This window comes from Phaethon lepturus, unplaced genomic scaffold, assembly GCF_000687285.1.
Source record: "Phaethon lepturus isolate BGI_N335 unplaced genomic scaffold, ASM68728v1 scaffold16998, whole genome shotgun sequence".
In the NCBI taxonomy this organism is placed as follows: domain Eukaryota; kingdom Metazoa; phylum Chordata; class Aves; order Phaethontiformes; family Phaethontidae; genus Phaethon; species Phaethon lepturus.
The window spans coordinates 406-12,539 of record NW_010555688.1 but is presented as its reverse complement, the minus strand read 5'-3'; positions in this window follow the sequence as shown (position 1 = coordinate 12,539).

The window sequence follows — 12,134 nt, the reverse complement described above, 5'->3', positions numbered from 1 at the left end:
CCCGGCAGCTGCTTGGTGTAGCTGGGCCCTTATTGTTCCCATTAGAGCCTTTTGTATAATCCTACTCTAAAATAGTAAGGTAATAGGCTGGTAAAAGCCTATCTATATGTTATTTACCTCTTGACATGCAATTTTACAAAGTAGAACCATGACAGCATCGAATCACATTTGTCTCCTCTGAATTCAACAAGCATAGTCTCAAATTGCTCTAGGTGTACGTAAATTGCCTTCAAGCTGGAAGAGCAAAAAAACTTCTTCAAAACACAGCCTGAGTTTTAGCGCTGTCCAAAAATATAACAGGAAAAGAATTCCAAAGCTTCTATTCTTTCTTGGAAAACTGTCCCTTTATGGGTCAGTCCATGATCTGTTGCATATCGTTAGTTTTTTCTTTACTCTTTTGAATAACTTCAATCAGGCATTTTCACAACAATGAAATAATGTCAAAAAATATTAAAATATTTACCTACATAAGAGTTCCCAAAATAGTAACCATCATCTTTTATGCAACATAACTTTTAATCCATGCGACGCAATGCTGAAGGGTATTCATGCAAGGTATTTGTTAATTGCATGCACACAAACATTACATACATCTGATGCCTGTTACCTAAATGCAAAGTCTAACCTGGTGCTTGTGAGGAACCAAGCAACCTCCTTCTGATGTAACAAGCCAGACTGATTGGTGGCTCATCACCAGCTCAAGATAAAGACCATCAGAAGAAATGGGTTAGCAGCCCAAATAGTATTCTGCCAGTCTTCTACCATAGGAAGGAAATAGTTTCAATTTAAGGGGCTTTCAATCAACTAGCTACACTTGCAACTCTTGTAAGCCCCAAACTGAGGACAAAATCTTTTACCACACTGCTATAGCTGGAATCTTAGTTCTGAATCCTCCATTTTTAATCATGGTTTGCTCTCACATGGCAGCTCCTGTGACCCAAGTTTAATGTGAAATAACTGCGCTAATAGCAAGTGCAAAGTAAACAGCTGAGACAATGAACAGCCTTACAAGGACCACTGCAAGAACTGTCTACATTAAGATTCAGAAACTATGAATCATAAAAGTACCATATTGAAAACAATACCTTTCCATGTAAAAGTAGGAGCATCGGATTTGTGGTACCAGGTCAGACTATTCACCCTGGTCCCACCATCCTCCCTCTGGCAGTGATCAGTATCTGATTCCTCAGCAAAAGTGTAAGGAGCTACAGCTGATAACTCACCACCACCCAGCACTGCTTAAAATGCTTTAAACACTATTTCCCTGCCCTTTGCAGGCAATCAGCTTATATCCTGAGGCTTGACAGCAAAGCTATGTAGTCAGAATGCTGAACAGAAGCTGTACATGGCTTTCATAGTATGTTTGTATGTGACAAAATGGGAGAGGAAACAGCACTGCAGCACTGGCAAGTTGAGTCGTATTATAAAATCCCAGCCAGTACTTAGCAGTGGCAGTTTTCTTCTGCAGCAGCCTTCCCCAGTGTACTGTGTAACACCACCAAGCAAAGAAGCCATGTAAGGGAAAGAAATTGAAGATTATTATTAAAAACTTTAGCAATTTACTGAAGTAAATTTACTAGTAAATTAATTCTCTGCAAAAGATCAGCATGTAAGATTTAAGTTTAGCACAAAGAAAAATATTGGCCGTGCTAATAAACATTCTTCATGAGATGCTGCTTACAAGGCTACATCCTGCCATTGTTAAGCAGCTTAATAAAGCACAATCATGTTTTCTCCTCACTGAACAAAACAACTAGCACCTTCAAACTTACACTAACTTTTGGGTACATCATATGCTTGTATTCTAAGGTAATAATGACCATTTGAAGGATGAAACAATGTCACAGATTAAATAATGAGGCATTAGAGAAAACTTCCGATCAACTTTCCATTAATACAGCTTTCCACAGAAGTAACCTTTTTCTCTAAAAAACACTTCTAGACTTCCAGTTAACTTGTCTTTCCTGTGTAGTACTCTGGAAACGCCCAAGTGAGTTAGGAGCACATATTCCAATACAGGGGAAATCAAAACATTTTTCATGAAGAAAACAATTCTGTCTCGGCTTCTGTATATAAGGGAGCGGGAGGAGAGAGCAAGTGAGAGTGAGCTTCCTTTAGGGACAACACGGAGCAGAACTCTTAACTTTAGGTACATTGGAGTGTCCTCAGGAGGTCAGTTGTGCTAAGGCTGGCTTTTGTGAGCATCCCCCCCAAACCTGCACACACATGCACATACCACTAATACCGTTCAGCTGTCACAGGCAGGAGAAAAATCACTAGTTCGAATTTTTTTTTTATATTAACTAATATGTTTCCCAGTTCTCCCCAGTACAAGATGAAGAAATTGTATTTGCCCCCCTGCGCATGTCCCTTTTATATTTTTTTTGTATACAGAAACAACAGAAGACCTCGACAAAGTCGAACCGTAACTATTGTTGTTCGGCGTTTGACTACAACAGTAATTATCGCTGGCTAACAGGACGTTATAAAGGTTCCAAAATCAAACGCAAAATAATTCATTAACTTCGCTTTAAAAGAAAAGCGGCACGACTCTCCTGCGAGTGCTGCAGTCTCAGGCCCCGTCAGCATCTTGGGATACCAACGCTGCAAAGTTCCTCGGGCAGCTTTTAACCCAACTTGAATTACAGGCTTTCATCCGCATTCGATCTTACCTAGGCGGCAACGAACGAGCGCGCTGTGGCAGCCAACCCGCGAGACACCCCGCCAGCCGGTCCTTCGACGAGGCGATGCGCACAAAGGGCTACCCCGCGGGAGGGAGCGAGGGAGGAGGGGAGCGAAGGGGGGCAGGAGGGGTGGGTCATAAAAAGGGGGCCCCTTGCTGCAGCCACAGAGGAGGGACCATAAACCATAAGGAGAGTAAATTTAGAACGGGAGGCCTACTGCATCAGAGGGATTCCTGACACTCGCGCTGAAGTGGCTGCCATCTTAAACAGCCAAAGCTGCTACACAAGGTCAAGACTTCGTGTAGGCGGATTCTTCGGCAGCAGTGACAATGAAGGGTTACGGACAGGTACCAGACTTTGTGGCGTTCAGGGTGAAGGAAGAGGAAGTGTATGCAGTTCCACTGAAAAAAAACTTACCTAGAGATAAAGAAATGAGAAATCTGAATGGCCATATTTCCATTTCAAGCATACAGAATAGATTTTGAAGCAAAAACTAACGCTGCTGCTGCTTCTCCTCTCTTTTGTTTCCATGGAGCAGCCTGGGCCACATTCTCAAGCGAGGATGTGTAAGTGCATCTCCTCTCACTCTAGTGATCGTCATCAATTTGCACTAAGAATCTGATTTTCGAAGTGAGAAGCTACAGCTAAAACCAGCTATACAAACAAGCTGGCACTGCCCGTACCACTCAGTCACCTTGTTGAGATACTACCCTCCAGCACCTATAGTTACCTCAGCCTAAAACATCACACAACTCTGGCAATAAGGCATAAACCGAGGCCCCTGTTTCAGTCCTGATCCCTAAACTCAGCTTTTTCTAAACCCACTGCTATTCCACCTCTGTTTTCTCCAGAATTGAGAGTTGAATTTTATGGTGGTTTCATAAAGTGGACAAATACCCTTGAGAGGTAAAAGTCAGACAAAGTTCGCTTCACTTATGATCCAATATGTGGGAATCCAGATAGATCTGATTAACATGCTTATTTTCTGCATCAGGTAGATAAATAACAAATGCAATCACAAAGGAGAAGACAATATTCTACCTTAAACTAGAAATTAATTTTTGTAGATTAGAGACAGACCCCCATCATTACAGATTCAGCAAGAATTTCATTCTATCAGTTAAAGTAAGCAGGAAATATTTTTCCATGGGTAAAAGAATTTATTCTCAATACAACAGAAAGCACATGGTGCACACACTTCTATGTGAAATTCTGCAAGTGAAACTACAGACTGCTGTAATGCCCGAAGGTAAATGACATGCTTCAATCTAATCAGATGTTCTGAAGGTTCTTTTAGATGATCCTTCTATATCCTCTGCAACTAAACCCTGTGCCATAATAGAAACAATTTAAATAGAATATAGATAACCACAGATTTATCCCATGAATATAATGCTACAGCAATTCAAATCACCATTACATCCCTCAAGCTCTCTTTTACTAGACTAGTCATTTTAGTACCTATGTATTAGTTTTACTATTTTGCCATTATCTAACAAATCAGTTACAACTTGGGACAATCAATTCTCTCTCTTTGTAAAGAGGTTTTAAATACTCATTTAAGTTTCAAATTAGTATGTATTGCCAATATACTTAAGTCCTTTTTGATCATGAACCAAATACACGATTTATTAAACAAGAGATTTTTGCTTTCATTGTTAAGAATTTTCTACTCGTGCATTCATATGCAGCTTATTAATACCGTTTCCTTAAGCCAACAAGTTGGTGATGCAGTTATTTCAGACTAGACACACTGTTGGGTTGATTAAGATGCATTAAGGTATTGCTGGTGCTCCCAGGCAAGAGTTAGTTGTTGAAAAGCCCATTTCAGAAATTTGTAAGAGCATTTAGGATGCAGACAGATTGTAAAGCAAAATACATCAACCTCACTGTAGATGAAGCATGAAAAGCATTATGTCTGAAGTGAATTAATCATTTATTCTACAGCTACTTTTTCATGTTTTACAAACACAGAGAATGATACTACATGCATCCATTAAGAACGGTATGTTTACAGAAGAGCCATCAGTCACCACAGGATTTATATCTGGACTCTGCATCTTTGTACATTTGTGCAAATTTGTGCGTACTTTTACATGTAACAGTATGGAAAATACTTTCAGAAAGATAGATAGAAAGATAGATAGATACGATAGATAAAAAGAAAACAAGATAGATAAAAAGAACCTAACAATTCTAACTTTCAAGTGTAATTTTTTATTCAGTTTTGCCATCTAACGCTTGCAATAGCAGTACTGGTTTTATTTATGGGCTTTATTTTCATGCCAATATATTTCACAATAAAAAAACAACTTCAGCAGATTCTAAGCGTTCCTGACAGTATTGTGAGTTTTTTTGTCCAAGACGTATTTTCCCCTCTTTTTTTTTTTAAATCAGAAAACACTTTGCAATATGAGACAAATATACGTGCAGCAACACAAAAAGACTGTCTATCGTGTCAATATTTAGGAGGGAATGTTCTTGTAATTAAGCCAGGCAACTGAGACCAGAACTTCTAAGATTTATTCTTAGCACAGGTGTGTTTTTGTGGCCCCCAACAAATCACTTCATCTTCTGTCTTGTTTCTTATCAGTTAAGTCTATGTCTTATCTACCACTTCAAAAGGGTGTGACGTTTTCCTTATCAGTGCCTCTGAAGTCACAACATAAAAAGACAAAGAAGTCATATAACAGAAATCGTTCTCTGTTTTCCTGTGAACTGTCACTGCCATGCTATGGCAGCACAACCATGACAGTATCTAGGACCTAAAGATAACTTTTTTTGCCCTTCTAAATCGTGCACATATAACAAAAGTGCTTTCCATTACCATCTCATAGGAGTGGAAGCTCTGTGTTAAACAGCAGTGCTTAACACCAACTCTTCCCCGTTCCTTCCAATGAGCTTGAATAGCTCTATGCATGTGGTTATCATTAGACAACCATATTTGTTTAACCTTTCAAAGGAAGGAAGAGGTCTTTGGCACATTCCAGGGAGTACACGCAGAACCTGACTCTCACATCCTGAATTTAATTGAGCAAGTACATGTCAAAAACCCAAGTTCTAACGTAAGTGAAACTACAGTACCATAACAATGTGTGGTAGCAACGGAGCTAGTGGGCAAACGCTGTGGTGTGATATCTGTCCAACGTGGCAAGGCAGCTCTTAGCCACAGGCTGTACATCATTAATGAAAACAATGTTCTTCCCCACTGCATTGCTTTTCACCATTACTAATAGAGCAATCACTCTTGGAACATAAAGGATGAAAAAAAAAAAAATACATTTGCATTAACAGGTTTCTGTGTTTCAATCCAAAAATGCCATTTATATATTACTTGCTATTCTAGCACAATTCAAATGTTGAGAATGGCTTCAGAAGACAAACTAAATATAAGTTTCCATCTGTAAATAATTTTCTGCCGTGGAATCAATAAATGAAGGCAGAAGGGAAACAAATAATCCTAATCCCATTCCCAATTAAAGAAACAAACCGTAAACAGATCAGTTTAGCTGTAGCTATATATGTCATTACCACAAATTCTGTCACTCAAATGGAGGGCAGACCAAACATTAGGCATCCCAAATGCAGGATGCTATCATATTAGCCATCCCATTCCTGCTAACACATTTTTACCACTGATTTCAGAAAAGGGAAGAAAAAAGCTTAAGTATACACATCTCAGCAGGACGTAGATGAGCAAAGACAGAGACTAAAGAAACCGAACTCTGAAAAATGTCAAACACCTTCAATTTCTACTCACTTCAATGAGCTCTGAAGGCCCTCCGAACTGTGTATGACCAGGGCCTATAAGCCACATGTCTTATTTATTTTCCAAAACTTAAACTAATCTGCAATTTATGACATGCAAAAAAAATTAGACAAAGGAATTAAGGAATTGATTTAATGATTTAGCTCTTTTTTGAAAAATACCTAGAGGAAACCACATTTTTTAAATTTTTCAAATCTAGAAAAGCAAGTGCGTATTCAAGGGATCACATAATGGCATTAACAACTCTAACCTGCAGTACTTCCGTACTGAAAGTTCCAGCGGACAGGTTCCACCTATATCTATTTTCCCTCAGATGGATCTTTAGCAGTGTCACACTTACAAAAATAAAGCCACACCCAACTCACAGTACAGATAAATTAAAACACATCTGTGTAAACAGGCTACCCCCATCCGATTATACACAGAATGCACATCTGGACTGGCATGTTTTGCACAAAGCTCTAACCTAATGTAATTGAAAAAAGCTGAGGTATTATGGCCCAGAAACAGACTTTATAACTAAAAACTGTAGCATACTGTTAAACCATGGAAGTGCTACCAGCTGTAACTATGACATATCAGGAATTCATCCTTCTGCACACTTAACTCTCCTTTTCACAGAGCTTAGATGTAAAAAAGAAGGAGGGAGCTTACAGAATAACTCAGAGAAGATGTAGTCCTGAAGAAAAGTGACGTTCAAGATTGTAATAATTAAGGCTTTGAGGTTCATGTTTGTATCAGGTTTTCCTCAAGGAAATTCCATTGATTCAGTGGGAATGCTGCTAATGCCTCTGAACCTGTGAGCATCAGAATTGAGTTCTTAATATTTACTGGTTTGCATACAACCAAGAAATGGGCAGAAATGTTCCTGGAAATTTTTCCTGGAAAAGTGTAACTTCAACTACTGAAGGCAGTAGTATGAATTTTCTTGCATATGTAAGAAAAAAATTTGAATTTGTCAACTTAATTATTTGTCTACCCCCTAAACAAAATAAAATATACAAGAAAAATACACAAGTTTTCCAGAACAACTGTGTCCATATCAGGGGCTTTTTCCAGCACACCTACATCAGTGCTACATCTTACTTCATCATACCCATAGCCAAAATAGCTATGCCAGCAGAAGTTCGTAGTCCAGGCATGACCTCAGATTATAGTCTGACTCTTAAAATCTAAGCAAAGAAGAAACCGGAGGCCCTGAATGACACTGAAATATATCACTGAAGTATTTTCTTTATTCAAGGAGGCTGACTTGAAAGGAAAACGCAGAAAAGATTCCATGAATAGCAGTAGAGCTTTTATGAATCAGAAGTTCAAATGTAGAGAGTGGTAATTCAATCCTTTGCAAAGATGGAAGATAGAAAGGAAGATGCATTGGTCAAAAGTCATTCTATAACTTAAGGGAAAAGAGGAAGACAATGTCTCCCATACTGATGAACAAGGAATAGTGAAACGGCAGGAAGTGACAACTGAGTTTGGCAAATGGTCTGGCATGAACATGGTTTCATCCCACGGGGTGTAGCCAGACAGACTGCCAGTTAGGAGTTTCAGAAAACAGATGGATTTTAAGACCAAGGAGCATTTAAAATTATTACTGAAACACAGTCAACCACCTGGCACCAGGGATAGCATTTAAGTATGGCATTAAATACATTTCCCTGTCACCACCATCATTCAAAGCAGGAACCTAAGGCCACGCTACACACCGCCCTTATCTTCATTTCATGCAAACTATGGCAGTATGTCTGGCATACCAAAAGTACCTCAAAGCCCTGGTTTGCTATCAGAGAGGACAATATTCCCCAAACAAACGATGTAGCAATGAAAATATAAGACAACTGTCTATATTTTCAAGGATACCAGTTTCAGATACATCATGATTTGAGTTGCAAATGCTTTACATATCTGACAAATCTTCTGCTCCCACCAGTAGAGTGCATAAGTCTGCCTAAAAAAGTCCAGCAGCCTTTCTCCAAATTACTTGCAAGGAGCAATTTGTACAGCCAGACTAATCTCAAAATAAAGCAATTAATTTGAGAAAAAAAAGGAAAGAAACAAAAAAATCCCTTCCCCCAGTAATTTTCACTTTGCTAAATTTATTATGCGGCTGCAAATTAATACATCACCTGCACTAGCAATCACAAGCCTCTTAGCCTGTCTCAGAACTTGCTTTAATAAACAGCTGCAAGTAGTGGAGGAAATATGTAAACATCTCACTCGTTTCTCTGTGCCATTGTGTCAGCTATTTTACATGTCTTTGAAGGTGCTCCAAAATCAGCACGGCTCCGCTTTTCCCTTTTTCTCCTTTTGGGAGGAGGAAGAAGCAGAGAAGGAAGGACAGGCTGGCAACAGAGGGCTAAGTCTGTGCTTGCTGTGCTCCTGACAGTAAGGCTGAGATTGTTTAAATTCAGTTTACACAGGCTCTTCTGTAAGGACAAAAGAAACCACTGCTGGTGGTTAAAAATGCAAAAGGTTTTGATTGTAATGGCTTGACAATCAGCCAAAGATATGACTAGGGGGAAAAACACAGCAAGGCAGTAATGACCAGAATGGAAGAAACAAGGAAAAACACATGGCTTGACTTCAGAGCAGAAAATTGACTTAGGCTTTGCATAAACGACAGCATACCTCCAAGCTTGCCTGATCCACAGTCTGCCTGGAATGAGAACATGTAGTCTAAAAGCAGAGCCTATTAAAAGGCATAATGTTTCTAAATGGCATCTGTTACGTACTAATAAGCATTACTTAAAGGACACAGGCCTTAAATTGCTACCAAACGTGCACTTATCTGAAACTGCTGCAAGGCAATCGTTACGAAAATGTCACATGACACCATGGGAATTTGAATAATATAAAATGTTTTTATTTAGTTTGGCTTGAAATCATTACGCAGAAAAAATACGGAGGCACTTTCTGAGATTTTGAAACTGTGCAACTTCACAGGAATGAAACACTAGCAAGAATTACATCAGCGGAGCCATTTGCCATCTGTTGTCAGTAATACTATAAAGACCAGCCACCAGACAGCAGTTTCAAAGGTTAGAAACACAACATTTTTAGGCATCCACAGACCTCTCAGTAACTGAGCAGGACACAGTTTACTTCAGGTATGTGTGACCTGAGGGTCTGCCAATGGTTTTGCAAAGACAACACACCAGAACTATGAATTGCCATGCGAAGTGTTTGGGGGTCTCTCAGCACAAAACCATTATACAATGTGGAAAATACATACTAGCCTGTTCTACGTACGTTCTTATAACATACTCACAACCATAATGTCTGCACACCTCCCACTTGCAAATTTAAACTGGCTACACTTTCCCTTGTGTTGTTTGTTTTCTCATACTTTCCCCCAAGGGAAGGAGTGTATTCACTGCAATGCTATCATGGAAAGGGACTCAGGTTTATTTGCTGCGTTTTGGACCGTTGGTTGGTTTTTTTTGAGGGAAGCAGTTAGGATTTTGTTTCCCATTTTCTTTCCTTCTAAACTGTAACTACATATTTATGTTAAAGAAAGCAAGGTTTCAGTAACTTGCCTTACCTGTGGCATGGAAAGCAAAGAGGTCATGACAGCCCTTACCTCTTAGATACACACACTCTTCACATTGAGTAAAATTCCACCCGTTCCATACATGACATTTTAGTTATACTGAAGGAGTATGGTTGTTCATCAGTCTCACCTTAAAGCTCTGAGCAGCTTTTCTAGATGTGGGGGCCACATTCATGATTATATAGTGCCTATACATTACCTGAAGTTTGTGGTTCCACCTTTCAGGCTGCTGACCTCCTGCCATAAAGTGATTAACATGGATTGCATGGAGGGCAGGGAGATTTCCATCTTCTCAGAGAGACAGATGGAAATTTAAGGCTTCATTAATGCAATTGTTAAACTAGATGTACAGATCTCTCATCCAGTACCTAACTATTTCTCAGGCTCCACAGTCATATATACCTTGTTACTGGGTGTCCTTCCTAGCCTTGCTGTTAGATGGCTAACATATACAAATCTGACTTTCAAAGTGTTCTAAAATCAAAAAGAACTTGTGACAAGGCTGAATTCAAAACAAGAACCTCAAGTTCTAGGTCAACAGCTGGCCTGCTTCTCAAAGGTAATGTTTGTCTAGGACCTATAAAGGGGCTTAGAATCCTGCAAGTGTAAACAATCTTGCCCTGTGAAAAACAGCTACAGAAACAGACCTCAAGACCTATTTGTAGCATCTCAGTTACAGCAGGACATAAACTGAAAAGCACCATTTGCACAAGAAGAGCTAATGGATTACTACAATATGCTCTTAAAGTGTGCTGTATACTCGACCTATTGCAAATTGTTCCCTAATTTTTTTAAACATAGGTATATCCAATTATATAACTAAGCCAAAACCTGGACGATACCTAAAAAATAGTAGCTGTCCCAAAAGAGGAAGGGGATTGAAGAAGAACTATTCTAAACATTCAATTTGAGAGTAATGAAAAAGTCAGGGGGAAAATGTAGACATTAACTGAAGTGCCCAACAGTACAATGTTTGCTTGGACATGAAAAACCAAGTCCCATTCATCTAGACATATTTTATTAAGAAACATCAGCAGAATTGAGAGTCTTCCAAAAAAAACCAATAGCATTATTACAAATGTTTGACTTTCGTAAGTGGCTGATAGGAGGGAAAAAATAGAGCAATCTGACTACAGTGCGTTTAGCCATGAGCAGCTAGAGGAACTAATGAACAACATCATTATTTTACTGAAGGGGATGAAGTAGGTGCTTTAGATAAATGGCAGCAACTTAAAATGTGTTTCAGAAGATAAATTCACTTTCTCTCCATTTACCTGCTAGCGTGACAAATTAAGAAAGAAGAGTATAAAAACAGAGCAGGAGGGAAAGCAGTGCAAAAGCTAACTGAGGTGATGCAATGGGCCCTTATCCAGACAAGTGCATGAACAGAGATTCTTGGATGTGTTCCTAGTAAAATATAAACCAGAACACTACACATGCCAGACTCCCTTGGAAATCCACGGTGGAGCATGTGCAGAAGATCCACCTGTCCTAAAATCAGCTCCCTTACCAAAAACTAGGAGCATTGCCATTTGGGAACGAACATAATGCCTGTTCATTTCAAAGCAGCGTAAGTCCACCACGTACCGAGTGGCTGAGTTCTCTCTATTTGCCTCTTCTGGGCAGAGCAGCTCTTTGCCTAATGTCAGAAACACCAGAAGTAAATTAACTTCTGCTGAAAGGAGATGAGGGGCGAGTAGCTTTTTTCCACAAAAAATCATCATTAAAGACCACATACTTCTTGTTCTAAAGTCAGGTCATGATCAGCAAAGAAAGTTTTTACTGAATACTTTTTAAAGAGAGGCTAGGCTCTACAGTACAGAAAACCTTTTATATGTCATCTCTACACCAAAATAATCCAAGTAATTATTCTTCTGTGGTCAAGAAGCAACGTATTTACTTGCTCCTTTCTCCCTGTTAAAACCATGCTTCTTTTGTTAAGCCACGTTTTTGCTCAGGTCGGGTAAACACTTGCTGATGCTGCCTGAGATTTGGCCTTAAAAAAGTAGAAGTACTTTTACACAGTATTCCCTCTGCTCATCAGTAGTTCTGACGTATTTGGCCATTAAAGTTCCAAGCTCATGCACCTGTGCGGTGAGACCTCTCAACACACGCTGGAAACAGGCGGCCG